At 37.6% G+C, this 13272-nt stretch overlaps 1 protein-coding gene across 1 annotated transcript in view; it reads right to left on the bottom strand.

Annotated features, from left to right (window-relative positions):
- The window catches only part of LOC124157121, a 229538-nt gene extending 217117 nt beyond the window's left edge, over nucleotides 1-12421 (bottom strand). Inside the window, exon 1 of the mRNA XM_046531625.1 lies at nucleotides 12256-12421. The gene's annotated coding sequence lies outside the window, so the exon portion shown is untranslated. The remainder of the gene's footprint in view (nucleotides 1-12255) is intronic.
- Nucleotides 12422-13272: the final 851 nt, after the last annotated feature.

The following is a 13272-nucleotide window of genomic DNA, read 5'->3' as shown; positions in this document are numbered from 1 at the left end:
TAGAAAAGATAGACTACTGCTCTCACCCTACGAGTCTCCATCACCAGTATATCTTTTCCCCAGATGTTTTCACATGCTTACGCACCGCCCGCATCTATCTCTACCCAGCGGAAGGATTGACTGAAAATGCACTCATGTGATACCCTCAAACTGCTATCGTCGACACAGAGAGTCTTTTAGACTTTAGATGAAGACAGAAAGTTTGTTTCGCATGCAAATTTATTGTGAACCAAAAAATTAACTTGTAAAGGATCCCATGAACTGAAACCGAAACAAATGTCCTTTTATGTTTGTCATAGTTTACATACATCCGGAAAACGTAAACACCCGGTACAAGAGGAGAACTGAAACATGCATCATAAAATTTTTTCTCTGATAACGTTTAAAATCTTCATGGTATTTGATTTTAGCAATAAAATGTTGGCTCATCTAAATAACTATTTAACATTATGGGAAGGCTTCGTGAAAATATGCGTCGCATATCTTTTCCCAAAGAAATATTATTGTCAATCACCGTGGTTCGGCTGTGTGACTAGCTTAGCCGAAAACAGCATTTTACAAGCGTAAAATATCCATTCCCATGCACTTCTACCGGTAATTAATAAGAATACAGGCAACAAAAATCTAGTGATCTCAATAAAATGTTTGCTCATCTAAATAACTAATACCTGACCTTTTTCCTACTATCGGACCGAGTACACCGGCAATCCCCTAAAGGTGAAACAATATACAAATCTTAATTAAACAAAAATTAACGGCCTTAACAGTCCCAAAGTTGTAGCGATCATTTATAAAAGCTACATAATCAATGACTATAAGAAATTATTTTGTTTGTATATTTTTTATAAGCTATTTTGTAATTCTTAGGTTACATTGTTTATAAGCTTTTTTTAAATTCTTTTAAAAATATATTTTGTAGTAAATCAGCTGTTCAACTGAAATTAAGCTCAAAGATTATTTGGAACACATTATATTATGTGTTTTTCAGTTCTTTGACCCCTAAGTTACTTGCCACGATGATTCAATTGGAGAAATATTTTTCTTTGAAAATGACACACGCATAAGAGCAATGATTTATGTTATCTCAAATATTTACTTATATTTACTTACCGAATTTCTTCATATTTTAAACAAAATTTGCAATGATAGATATCATAAATCACCTGTGCCTGGGGTTTGCGCAATTTGGAACATAGATCCACAAGCATAGGCTAGGTAGCTACACAATTAATTTCTATGTCTAATGGAAAGTATATTTGCCAATCGAATGTTACAAAGTAACACACTATTTATCCCCCTTTCAAGTTCTAATTTCTAATAATATATCGCACTCCATTGATAACGTTTGGAACGAATCGTCGCGCATGAATTCTGCTCCTCTATCGATGTTTTTACTCATATTCCATTTAATCCTAGATATTGTTTACTTCGCGCCGCCATTCGAAAAATGCCACTTGGGGAGGCTCGAGCAAGAAGCATAGTGCGGGTTCTTTCACTAATCGCAAATAGATGGCGTTCTTTTGCTTGGTGCGTGCAGAAAAATTCAGGGCATCAATTATCAAAGACTGGATACAGTGCGCCCAGTGCCAAGGATGGGCGCACGAGAGCTGCACATCATATAGATGAGTAGGTAGCTACTTCTGTGATGAATGTCAAGACTAATTAGTTATTTTTTCAAGTAATCCTTTTTGCCCTTCTAGCGTATCCATTTTACCCGGGTACTACGAGCAAAACGTACAATTGGTAAGCTTTTTATTTTACGAAATGTTATCATTTAAATTCTTATTTTTTAAAAGCTGATTCTAAAGTTTATGAAACAAAATGCTGAATACTAATAAAGAATTCTGTTGATTCTATATTTCTTTCTACACTTTCCCTTAACATATTCGTCTAGTCCGAGCCTCCTCTACTCATTCAGTACTTCCAGTTCATCATCAACTGACCCAAGAGATGGTTCTACGTCCACCTATCCATTCATATCTGCAGAATGTGCCAAAGGTTCTGCCTTTTTTTCTGCCATTTCCATCCTATGACTGAGTCAGTATTCTTTACGTACGACTCGAGTGTTCACTTCAGCTGTGCTATTTCAACTTTTCAATGAAAGGGAAAGTAATTCCTTTAGCCATTTTAATCTACATCACACGGCCATTTGAGTCGTCTTAGATGTCTCCTATGTTCGTCATTATAAATCTCAATGGCGACGCCACAACATGCGCTTGGCTTCGTACGCTGATTGGCTGCTACTGCATGCCACGTACGTGTTCAATGAAGGAAAGCGGTAACAAATAATGGAAATAGGGACGTTGATCCCATTCATTGCCACCATCCCTGAAAGCTATGCCGTCAGAGAGTATTCATTTGAGATGTCATTGAGACTATGATCGTGTGATTTAGGGCTTACTTCCCCAAAATCAACTCTAATCTTGCCCTTTGGTTTCCATCCATCGACAACCTTCCACCTCTTCCCATCCCGTATTTGGGATACTTATCACCTTTTATATAATTTTAACACTATTATGGCATTAGTAAACACCAAGAAAGATTATAATTCTGCCAAAGAAATCATTTCATTAAAACATATGGTAGGCCGGAGACAAACAACTTTATTAGCATCAAGATTATCTCCAACTAGTTCTTTGGATGCGCATTCCGCAGTTTGAGCTTGGAATAATTATTCCATGGGTTCATCTATTTTACGAATGGCAACCCACCGATTGCAACTGTAACTCTTCAAATGCGAATAGGTTCCGAAGGATAGTAGCTATCATATTCTACTGCAATTTTACACCGGGGGATAGGCAACTGAGTATCTTCAATAGCACGATTTTGCGGAATTTTCCTGTAGTTAAATGAAATCAGTGTAAACTTTTTCATTTCCACACTAATTGGTAGACTTCGATCGGTTTCGACACTTCAGTGGAATTTTCAAGAGATAATACTAGTCATTGGCGGATCTAGGATAGGGACAAGTGGGGGTAAGTGGAGGGTAACTTCACAGTAGTAGTGGGGGTTCGAAAAAAATTACCAAGCTATCTATGTATTGAGTACCTAAGTTAGTCCCCCGTAGATCCGCCACTGATACTATTAACACTAGAATGCCGAAGGGTGTCATTTTGACACCCTACACGAATATTTTTTTCAAAGCTGGCCTTAAAAGACTGTAGTAGAATGAAATATTTCGTGACTTTTAATCATTTTTAAGGCTCCATAAGACGACAGTGTTTGGGATACCCCCCTCTCTTTTTCCGGCCTAAAAAAATCAAATTTACCTTGGATGCCGGAGGGTGTCATTTTGACTCCCAGTATATTTTATCATTTCTTCGTTCGGTTTCAGGTGCTTCCTGGGATGCAGTTTGATTATTACTAGCCAAATTAGTACTTTAGCATTGTACACCTCCGTGATTGTTTATGTTTTACATAATTTCAATAAATAGGTATCAGCTGTTCATCATTTTTTCGAAAATTTATTAGCTCGTTAGATAAGTATATTCCGCTCTATTTGCGAATGATTTTCCATGAAACCAGCCAAATTTTACCGCGACGACACTTATTTTTTTATATACTACACACGACGGCATACAAAAAACGTAAGCGTAAAAAGACTAGCGACTTCGAAAAAAATAATCTGCAACATAACACGGCTATAAGAACATGGGTGTCAAAATGACACCCTCCCGGCATTCTTGAGGTAAGCCCATTTCCCGGCATTCTAGTGTTAAAGGGGTGTCTTAATCGGATCGCCAAAGAAAGTATGAGGAATAGACATAGTTAAAAATATATTTATTTGTCAGGATATTGATAGGTGCGTACTAAGGACCTATGGGTACTTGTAGGGATGAGAAGCAGGCAGAATCTTTGTATTTCAATGTATCATTTCAAAGTTCAAGACATCTGCATAACCTTTGAAGTTGAGTGCTATGTCATACTTGCAAGAATGCGGGTAGAAGTTACAACGTATTTAAACGAAGTGTCTTTCCGAGAATCGTGATCAAACAGTCATTCCATGCAAAGGCATCTAAAATTTAAGCTTAAGGTTGGACAATTGAAAGTTTTCAATCAGTTCCTGAGGCAGTTGCTGATGACTAACGTACCTATACTATAATTTTTTTCACCAATTATGCCTCTCGAGCGATCGCTTAAAACTTGTAATAAATTGACGGGCTTTGTTTAGCTTTTTAATTTTGAGAAATTAGCATAAAAAATGGTGCAATTTTTACTTTATCACTTGAGAGCGCTAACGTTTCGCATAATTTCAACTGAGATTTTCGACTAAGTAGAGGGTATAATCATTTAAATTGCCGCATGTTTACATTTAAACATTAATTTCAAATAAATGTTTTTATTTGTGAATGCATTACATTACTTTTAGGGGTATAATACATGGCTGCCTCTTATGTCAACATTTTATTTAAGTAAATGTATTATATTTTTACAGTATTCATCACGAGTAATGCATGAAGTACGATCAAATTAGTAAACTCAAACAAACGCATAAAAATCATCCAACAGGTACGCATATATAGCATTGTGCAGTAATACATGTAGTTATGAGTTATCATGATAGCATTAAAAGAATATAAGAAATAGATGTACTCCACAACGGAGTGGAGTAGAACTGATAGAATCACGAAAAAGGGCCTTGAGCGGGAACTGTGAGCTGAATGATATCACCAAACGAATTTCCATTGAAAGCAGCCATACAATTTCTCCAACTCACAACGATAGAGCATTCCGGAACAATAATTATGTTCAACTAGAGCATTATTGGGCAAAAGTGAAATACGAATTTTGGCTTTGATATTTCCATGGAATTTTTTTAGGTTGTAGCTGTGGCCAATGGTATTTATGATGTATGTCATTGCTGTCAAAAACAGACGCGAGGAACTATCAATTTCCCATGAATGGTCCGATGAGCGTATGTTCCCAAGAAAATCCTCCGCAGCTGCAGGCATTGCATTTCAGGCAAAACCGCTAGAAATACTATTACCCATATATCTTCATCTGGCCCGAAGCGAGAACAAATGGGGCAATGATGGAGGTTATTAGCAACCAGGATAAATGGTATATGACAATCACATCGTTTACAGGAAAATTGGTTCAGGACATTTTCATCGGGGGTTATTTAAATTAATTTTGCAACATAATCAATGCCTCAAATTCGTGGATTCTCGTTCTATGGACAACTTTCCATATTAACTCGCAAATTAGAAAACAGAGGGTGCAAGTATGATTACAAATATGGTTCGGTACACCTTGACGCTTACGGTATCAATATCCAACGTAAGAAATGACTTCCAAATAATGCCCTTTCTTCACAACTACATATTACACCCGAGTTATTTTTCATCCGGAGATGTCTTCTTCCATTATTCACGGTTATAGATAACAACACTAGGGTGAAAAGTGGAAAGATAAAAAAATTACAACGGCAATGCGCGTTCCAAAGATTCACGCTAAGTTTCTCGGGTATTTAGCCAGGTTCCACGCAAATATTTCGTGGGCGCTGCCATTGGCGTGTAGGTACTGCAATCTCATGCTAATGGCTCCTTGCGGATAATTTATAGTTATTATATTACACAAACCGGCCTTAACTCTTCCCATCTCATAACTAATGAACTTGATACTTCATTGCCTGCCCTGATGCATCACCCTGTCCTCCCTGATTACATTTATGAAATATTTTACCCTTTCCCTCGAGAAATTTTTCACCTCCTTTCACAAATTTCCGCCTTTGTTTTTCTCTGCTCTGACGAGGGCACATCTCCGTTTATTTTGGTAATCATGCTTCCTCCCCATTACTTCCTCTGCTCGTATAATGAAGTGGGTGACTCTTATGCCTTCCTTCGTCGCCATGATCCGTCCCTACTACCAAAATAAGGCTTTTAAATCTTTCCCGGAACTAATCAATTAATTCTTTGGCTACGCTCTCCAATTATTCACATTTTATTTATTGCGGTAGATATGGTTGTATTGTTTAAAAATATTCGCGACCTTATCAAACAAAATAATGAAATCTTGTGATGAGCGGAAATGGCGAAAAACATTTCATTTTAATATACTCATTAATCCTACGATTTTTGCACTGAAGTGATCATCTGTGAAGGGAGAATGGCGTAGAAGTTTTAAAATATTATTTCTGCAGAGGGGAAGTATATGGACTACAAATTTATGAAAAAATATTTTAACACGAATAGAATGCCTTCGATGACTGATCGGACTACCAAAGATGGTCTACCATTTTTGGGATGTCTTTTTGAATACAATATTCTTTTGACAAGCTTTCTTCGAAAGGGCTGCCAATAGTCTCCGTAGCTATCGCACCACCATGCAGGGATTTTGTTTTGATTGGCTGTGCTTATTTTGAAAGGTTTTAATTATCTTCAAATGGGATTTGTGATGGTTGTGAATGGGTTGTTGACGAACAATATGGTCGGTTGCTGGAGTTGGTGGATGAAGGTGATAGTTTCTTTCAATGTCAATTATATCGGTCATTGCTTAATCTGCATAAAAATTATAGTAAATGCATTGATTTTGAATTTTGAACACAATAAAAGATATACAATGGTGCTGGAGCTATGGATGTTTCGAAAATGCGCTCTTGAGTGCAATAGTTCAATGACGGCAGAAAATCGTGTGAAACAAAGCAAAACAATCTCGGCCTCGCACAAGCCGGTTTAACTTCATGATCGATCGTTCGAGAGGAGAGAGTTGTTTTGGGGGATCGCCGAGTGACCGTGGAACAGATCACCTCCGGTGTAGGTATTTCCGTGGGTTCTGTACACAATATCCGTTTTAACGTCCTGCACCCCAACTGCACTGCAACAAAAACGGTCAGGCGCGCTTGCTGTTTCATTATGACAAGGCACTCTCTCATATAGCTAATGTTACGCAAGAGCTTTTTCGCAAAAACAACTTTGAAGCGATTTGTCATGCTCTTTAATCACCTGACCTGGCTCCTGGTGACTTAGCAATGTTTCCAACAATGAAAGACAATCTCGGTAGCCGCACATTCACCACCCGTGCTGCTATTGCTTCAGCGGCGTTTCAGTGGTCAAAATGAACTCCTTGAGAAGCCTTCGCCATGGAATCGCTGTGCCGATGTTGTGATAAATGTGTGCGTCTGCAGGGAGATTACGTCGAGAAGAAGCACCTGTTTCATAGTGTTCGAGAAAATACTTAAAAAGGCATTGGAGGCCCTAGAACTATAATGCTAAATGCATTTTGTCCTTCCATAATGATTAGTTGCATTCCGCATAAATTCTGTATCACTTCCGATCCCCAGCGCGTTCACCTTGGATTAAGCTGTTTTCCTATCGTCTGGTTTAGGAAACGTCTTTTTCTTTCACTTTTCAAATTTCTTTTTCTTTTTTATTATTCCCTTTACCTCTCCGTTCCATCTCGATTCTCTTGTTCTGTATTTCTCCAATATGTTCGCTCTTGATCGTGGGAAAGTCTGAGGGCTGAGTATAACCTGCGACAGTTCCTTATCCAAATAACCCAGTATACTGGGTGAGTCCTTTTATTCGCTGCTGAAGCCGGAGGATGGTCAGGGACAAACGAGATAGGTGGCAGGCGAAAGGGGGAGACTTGTAACAGGTATATATAGATGTGATTCATTATTTTTTTTCGTCCTCGGCGTACATTTACCCAACCCAATTCCGCCTAAAATTCCTGTATCTCCTTCCGCTATATCTCCTTCATATAACGGGAAGTGGAAGCAGGATGTGATGAAACGGTGTTCTATAAATTTGCATGCAGTAATTTGGTAATTTTTTTGCGACCCTACGGTATACATACTATCTATATTTGTAACTCATGAAATTTTCATCCATAATTACATTTTTGTTTATTCAAAATTGCTGAATACTTCAAAGCTGCTGTGTAGGTACTCAAAATAAACACGCAGGCACAATAAACAAATTTAACACATTACGGACCTTAACGACCATTTTATGAATTCTGTGAATAAAATACCTTCAAGGCGACGGTAACTCGTTGAAAAATTTGTCTTTTTAACGAGAAGTGTACGCATTTCTACACACGTCTTTATTATATACGAGGGTTACCCAGGAAGTAAAGAACCAAATTTGTATTTTCTCAGCCGACAAAAATGGTGCGAATTTTAAACGCAGCGTATGCAATCCCTGAAGTTTTGTGGGTTCACACGCAAAATTTCTGACTCTCCCGATAGATACCTTGGCTGCAGGACCGTTTCAAAATGGTGTCTGTAAGTGATGTACGGTACAAGCAGCGTGTTGTCATTGAATTTCTTACTGCAGAGAAAGAAACTGTGGAGAATATTAAAAAACTTTTTTGCGCAGCCTATGGAGCATCTGATGTCAACAAGAGAAGTGTAGTCGCTGATCTGAGCAAATGAGGACATTAGAAGGTGGCCCGTCGCTGTTCCAAGATTTGCAGCGGTCGGGGAGACCATCCACGGCTGTCTCACCTGGCATGTTGCAGCGAGTTAATGTTGCCATCACCATGCCATTGATGCCAAAAGGAGGAACCAGAAGTATATGTCAACACATTAAAAAATCTCAAGACGCGCTCCCAGCGACCATGGCGCCATTCCAACCAAAAAGATGTTTTGATTCAACACGATAACCCTCGGCCCCTCATAAGTTTGAGGACTCCTGAACACATGGAAAAACAGGGTTGGACCATAATACCCCATCCACCCAACAGCTCTGATCTCGCTCCCTCGGACTTCCACTTGTACGGGGCATTACAGGATGCCACTCGTGGAAGACAATTTGAAGACGACGAGGGCGTGATTCACGTAGTGAATAAATGGTTCCACGGTCAGATCAAGGATTGGTACCAAAAGGCATACATACCCTTGTTTCGCGCTGGAGGGAGGTCATAAAACTGGACTGAGATTACGTGAAAAATATGGTGTGTAGTAGAAACACCATTCTTTCATATGAGTAATTTTCGTAATGTACGCTAAAGAAATTTCGAAGGATAAAAAGGTACATTAATCTCTGGGCCCCTCGTATTTTAACTAGAGATGGCAATTATTCGTAAAAACCATAGTTATTTACGAAATTTTGATTAAATCTGCAAAGAATTAGTTTTACGTCTTAATCACCTTTCTAGGAAATGTTCTCTGGATGACCAAAAATCGATAATTTCATTCAGATTTTCCCTTTTCATTAATTCATGTTCACCATAAAAATATTGATTGTCGTTCACTCAAATTAATGAATATTTTTACCTCGAATGTAACCAATAATTAAGTTTCACCGGCAGAATTCTGAGCAGAAAGATATCAAAACTATTCAGAGGAAAATATTTTTAATAGTGCAGAAGACGAATAATTCAGTGGGTAATCGAGAAAGAAGTCGGCAGACATTAGTCAACGAAGCAACAGCGCCATTTCCTATAATCCCCTAACCTCTCCGAGCCAACTTTTCAACCCTTTTTGACTCCTCCACTTCGCTCCCACACTTCGTGCGCCAATGCCCATCTCTATAAAGCCCCAGCAGAAACGATTAACTCCCACCTAATTTCATTAAGGCGATCTCTACTTCGTCCCACTTCCCTACGGCCTTCTCATCTTCCCTGCCTTTGGAAAGAATAGTTACAATTTCTAGCCTAGTGTGCGCAGAGTGACGTACACGAATGACGAGGGATAAGTTAAAAGGTCGGAGTCTCAGGAGATTGCTTTGTAACTCCCTTAACTTCCTCCTATATAAAATGAATGACAAGTAAGGGGATCCTGCTTGTATTGCCTTATGAATGATGATACGGTTCTCCTTTCTATTTCATTGATATTTGGAGGTGGTGATCGACTGATTAGGTCAAATGCTGAACAAAGGAAGGGTGGAGAGAAACCCAGCGCACTGAATTGGATAAAGCTGGCCAAATATTTATGATAAATGGTGATATTTTCTAATTATTGAATATTCATTGAACACATTACTTATATAATTTTATTTCCATACCATTTTTTAGACCACGAAACGTCTGTCAAATTAATATAAAATTATTTTTATATTTCAAAATTATTTTAGAAAACTGACTGAGTTATTTGCTACGGTCGCGTTTTATTTCAAAATGCCTAAATTGTACGCATAGCATAGTAAAAATGATAATTTTTAGAATCCATTTAGTGAAAACATTATTATATTGATAGTTTATATCACTTGTTATTATGCAATTAAAATGTGTTATTTTGCCGCGGCGTCGGCACAATTCTGTTATCAACGAGAGGCGCCGAGGTCAATATCCCGTTTGAATGACGTAGTATTGTATCTCAAGTGCTCTCCGTACAGTAGTCAAGAAGGATCGGGCAGTGAAAAATGAATCTTCCGCCGGGATTCTACCCCGTGTCCATAGGGATAGAAGGATGAACCCTAGCCATAGCACGGAAACGATATCCTCTACTTAAGTTAAATTTTAGCTGATAGGAGATGGAACTAAAAGGAGTTTTTGAGAAGATCGTTTGAGAAACGAAACATATGAGCGTTCTCCTTCCTCCTACTGCAAATCGGATCATCTAATACCGTCTCGCAATAAAAGTTCAAGCGATCCAGCTTCAATTTGTGACGCTCAAAAAGTTCCTTTGTATGAAAAAAATATTCTTTGCAGCAATTCTTCAGAGTTATTCGAGATAACCATTCATGTAACGACATTTCTGTTTCTGACGTCGTAGTTTCTAATGCCGGTAGTTTCAATTGAAAAAACTGAGGGATAAAAATAAAACTTCAATGTGTTTTCGAAGGCAATAATTGAGCTCATCGGCTTAGTTACAAATTGAACCATTAATGTCCGATTTCATTTTAATCACCAACAACTAGCAATAATTTATGAACAAAGGAATTGGATAATGTGAAGGATTAGCATGTATATACACATTGACGCGTACATTGTAGAGTAAAATAATTCATACCAATGAAACGCAATCACTCCGAACATAAATCCTCGAGGGAATTGTTAGATAATGGTCAAAAACATCTTAAATGTGGGTTCACTTAATCCAAATAGCAATATGCTGTGGTACTAGTTAACCATAGGCGAAATATTATTTTGACAAAAAATGTTTGTTGAACAGAGAACACGTCATGAAGAGCTGGAAATAATCAGCAAAATGAGCAAAGACAATGATAATTGTAGGAATAACAGGTTACCAATCAAATGGGCTGTTTCATTGGCCAGGAAAATTATATTTTCTTTCGTTACTTAACAAGCAAGAGTAATTTGGTGTTCGTACCCAAAGATGGATTAAGCCTTGCTGGCTCTTGTGAAGAATGCAAATTGCTAAGCTAAAACAATTCTACAAAATGTTCATTCATGCGATGATGCCTTTTTGGCATTGAAAAGGTTTAAAGGCGAAATCGTGATTGCAATAAGCAAATTTGCTGTGGGTCTCACAGTTGGTGAATATCTTCGCTGTTAATCCGCTTTTGGATATTGGGAGTGTGATTGAGATTTAAATATTTTTAAATTTAAGAAAATAGCTAACCCGAGCTGGGAGTACTAATACTGCCCAACTTAAAAACACTCCAGGGTAGCTGGATGCAATAAATCAATAATGATAATGCTCATAAACAGATAAACGAGAACAATTTACCTGTACTTTAACTCTGAAAAATTCCACCTCCCCCAACATTATGGGCAAAAGAAGTAAGTTGTATCAGGCCTAACCGCCAACATTTAAGAATTTTTATACTATAAAAATGCCTGGATACCGCCACCATCGAATTTTTACCATTAGCGCCTATGCCTATCTCAGGGGCATCAGTACCGTGGTATAGGAAAAAAAACTTTTTGTAAATTATAATTTACAAAAATATTTTTTTTCAATTTTCACCCCCTAAATCTTTTCACCCCCAGTGAAGTTTGTATCTCTGTTGACCCTAATAGCCTTAAAACGTCAGTTTTTTTCAATCAGAAGCAGATAACATTGGTAAAAGTCCTTGAAAAGCGATAAGTTTAGAAAAGGGGTTGTTTTCCCCCATTTAGGGGTTGCGTAAAAATGGAGGGTGATAGAAAAAAACGGAGGTCATTTTCGGATTCAGCGACCCAAAATTAGCCAGAAACACCCTAAATTGTAGCCGGGTATTTTTTAAACTGTTTTTTTGCAGAACAGTGTTATTGGGTCTACTACAAGTGTTGCTTCAAATATTTTCTCTGAATGCAAATAAAATATTTCGGCATATCTAGTCTTGGGGAAAAATTTTATAGATAGCTTTGCAGACGTTTGGATTAAGTGGTTGTCTAAAAAAATTGCTGATGATTAGTACCTACCGTTTTGTAATTCACGGCGTCAATTGCAGCCTCCCTTTACCGTGGATTCGTCTCACATGCTGCATGGCCGGTTAAAAGTTGCAGTTGACGTAGAATGTAGTTATTGTAACTAAGAATATATACTTGATCCTCAACCTGGTAGTGACGACGACTTCCTGAGATCCAAGGGCCTTCTTCTGGAAGCACTGCGAAAAATGAGTTGAAATATGATTGAAGCCAGGGTCCAGTCCACTTAGTTACATACAAGGCGTAGTTAAATTTTCTCAGTCTCCGGCCTTGCATATAATTGATGAATGAAAGGTTGTCTCACATTAATAAACGTAAAAATAATAATATTTTTTATATATTTTGAATTATGCAAGCAAAAAAAAAACAGAAAAAAAACCTTTACTAGTTTGATCATTAGCAATTCACACAAAAAATTGAGTCTATTATTTAAGTTACCAATTCTCTAATACTCAACAATATTATTCGGCTCATTGTAACACAAAATCCCAACATTTATTCCAGTCATTCCTTGTGATGTGCAAGACACCATTATCTCGATTCCGTATGGGAGAGATGTAGCTAAGAGCCCCGAAGTATACCATTTCAAAATTATTACAAGCTCTTCATTGGCTTCGGCAGTAATTTGTTAAATTGAAGATATAAATTTAACGTCATTCTTTAATGAACTTAACGAATTATGTTCTTTCAATACGATCATTGGAATAAAACGGCAACCTTTCATTTTCCCCAGGAAACAACTCCTAGAGAAAAATCCATACATTACCTACTCCCCAGCGTAAACAAATTAAGTTCACCGACAAAAATAAATGCAACACATAATTTTTAGCATAAATATAGCATTCTGTACGTTATATACATGCTGTCATGACGGGAAAACTACGAGTAATTTTTCGTTTTTCGGTAAAAAATGACCTGAGTGAAGTATTATAAAACCAAAACAATGTACACAAACTTGTCCACCATAAGTGCATAAGTGTCATATTATGGTTAAAATTATTCTTCAGCTTC

Source organism: Ischnura elegans, chromosome 4 (assembly GCF_921293095.1).
Source record: "Ischnura elegans chromosome 4, ioIscEleg1.1, whole genome shotgun sequence".
Classification (NCBI taxonomy): domain Eukaryota; kingdom Metazoa; phylum Arthropoda; class Insecta; order Odonata; family Coenagrionidae; genus Ischnura; species Ischnura elegans.
This window is presented reverse-complemented; position numbering and strand designations above follow the sequence as displayed.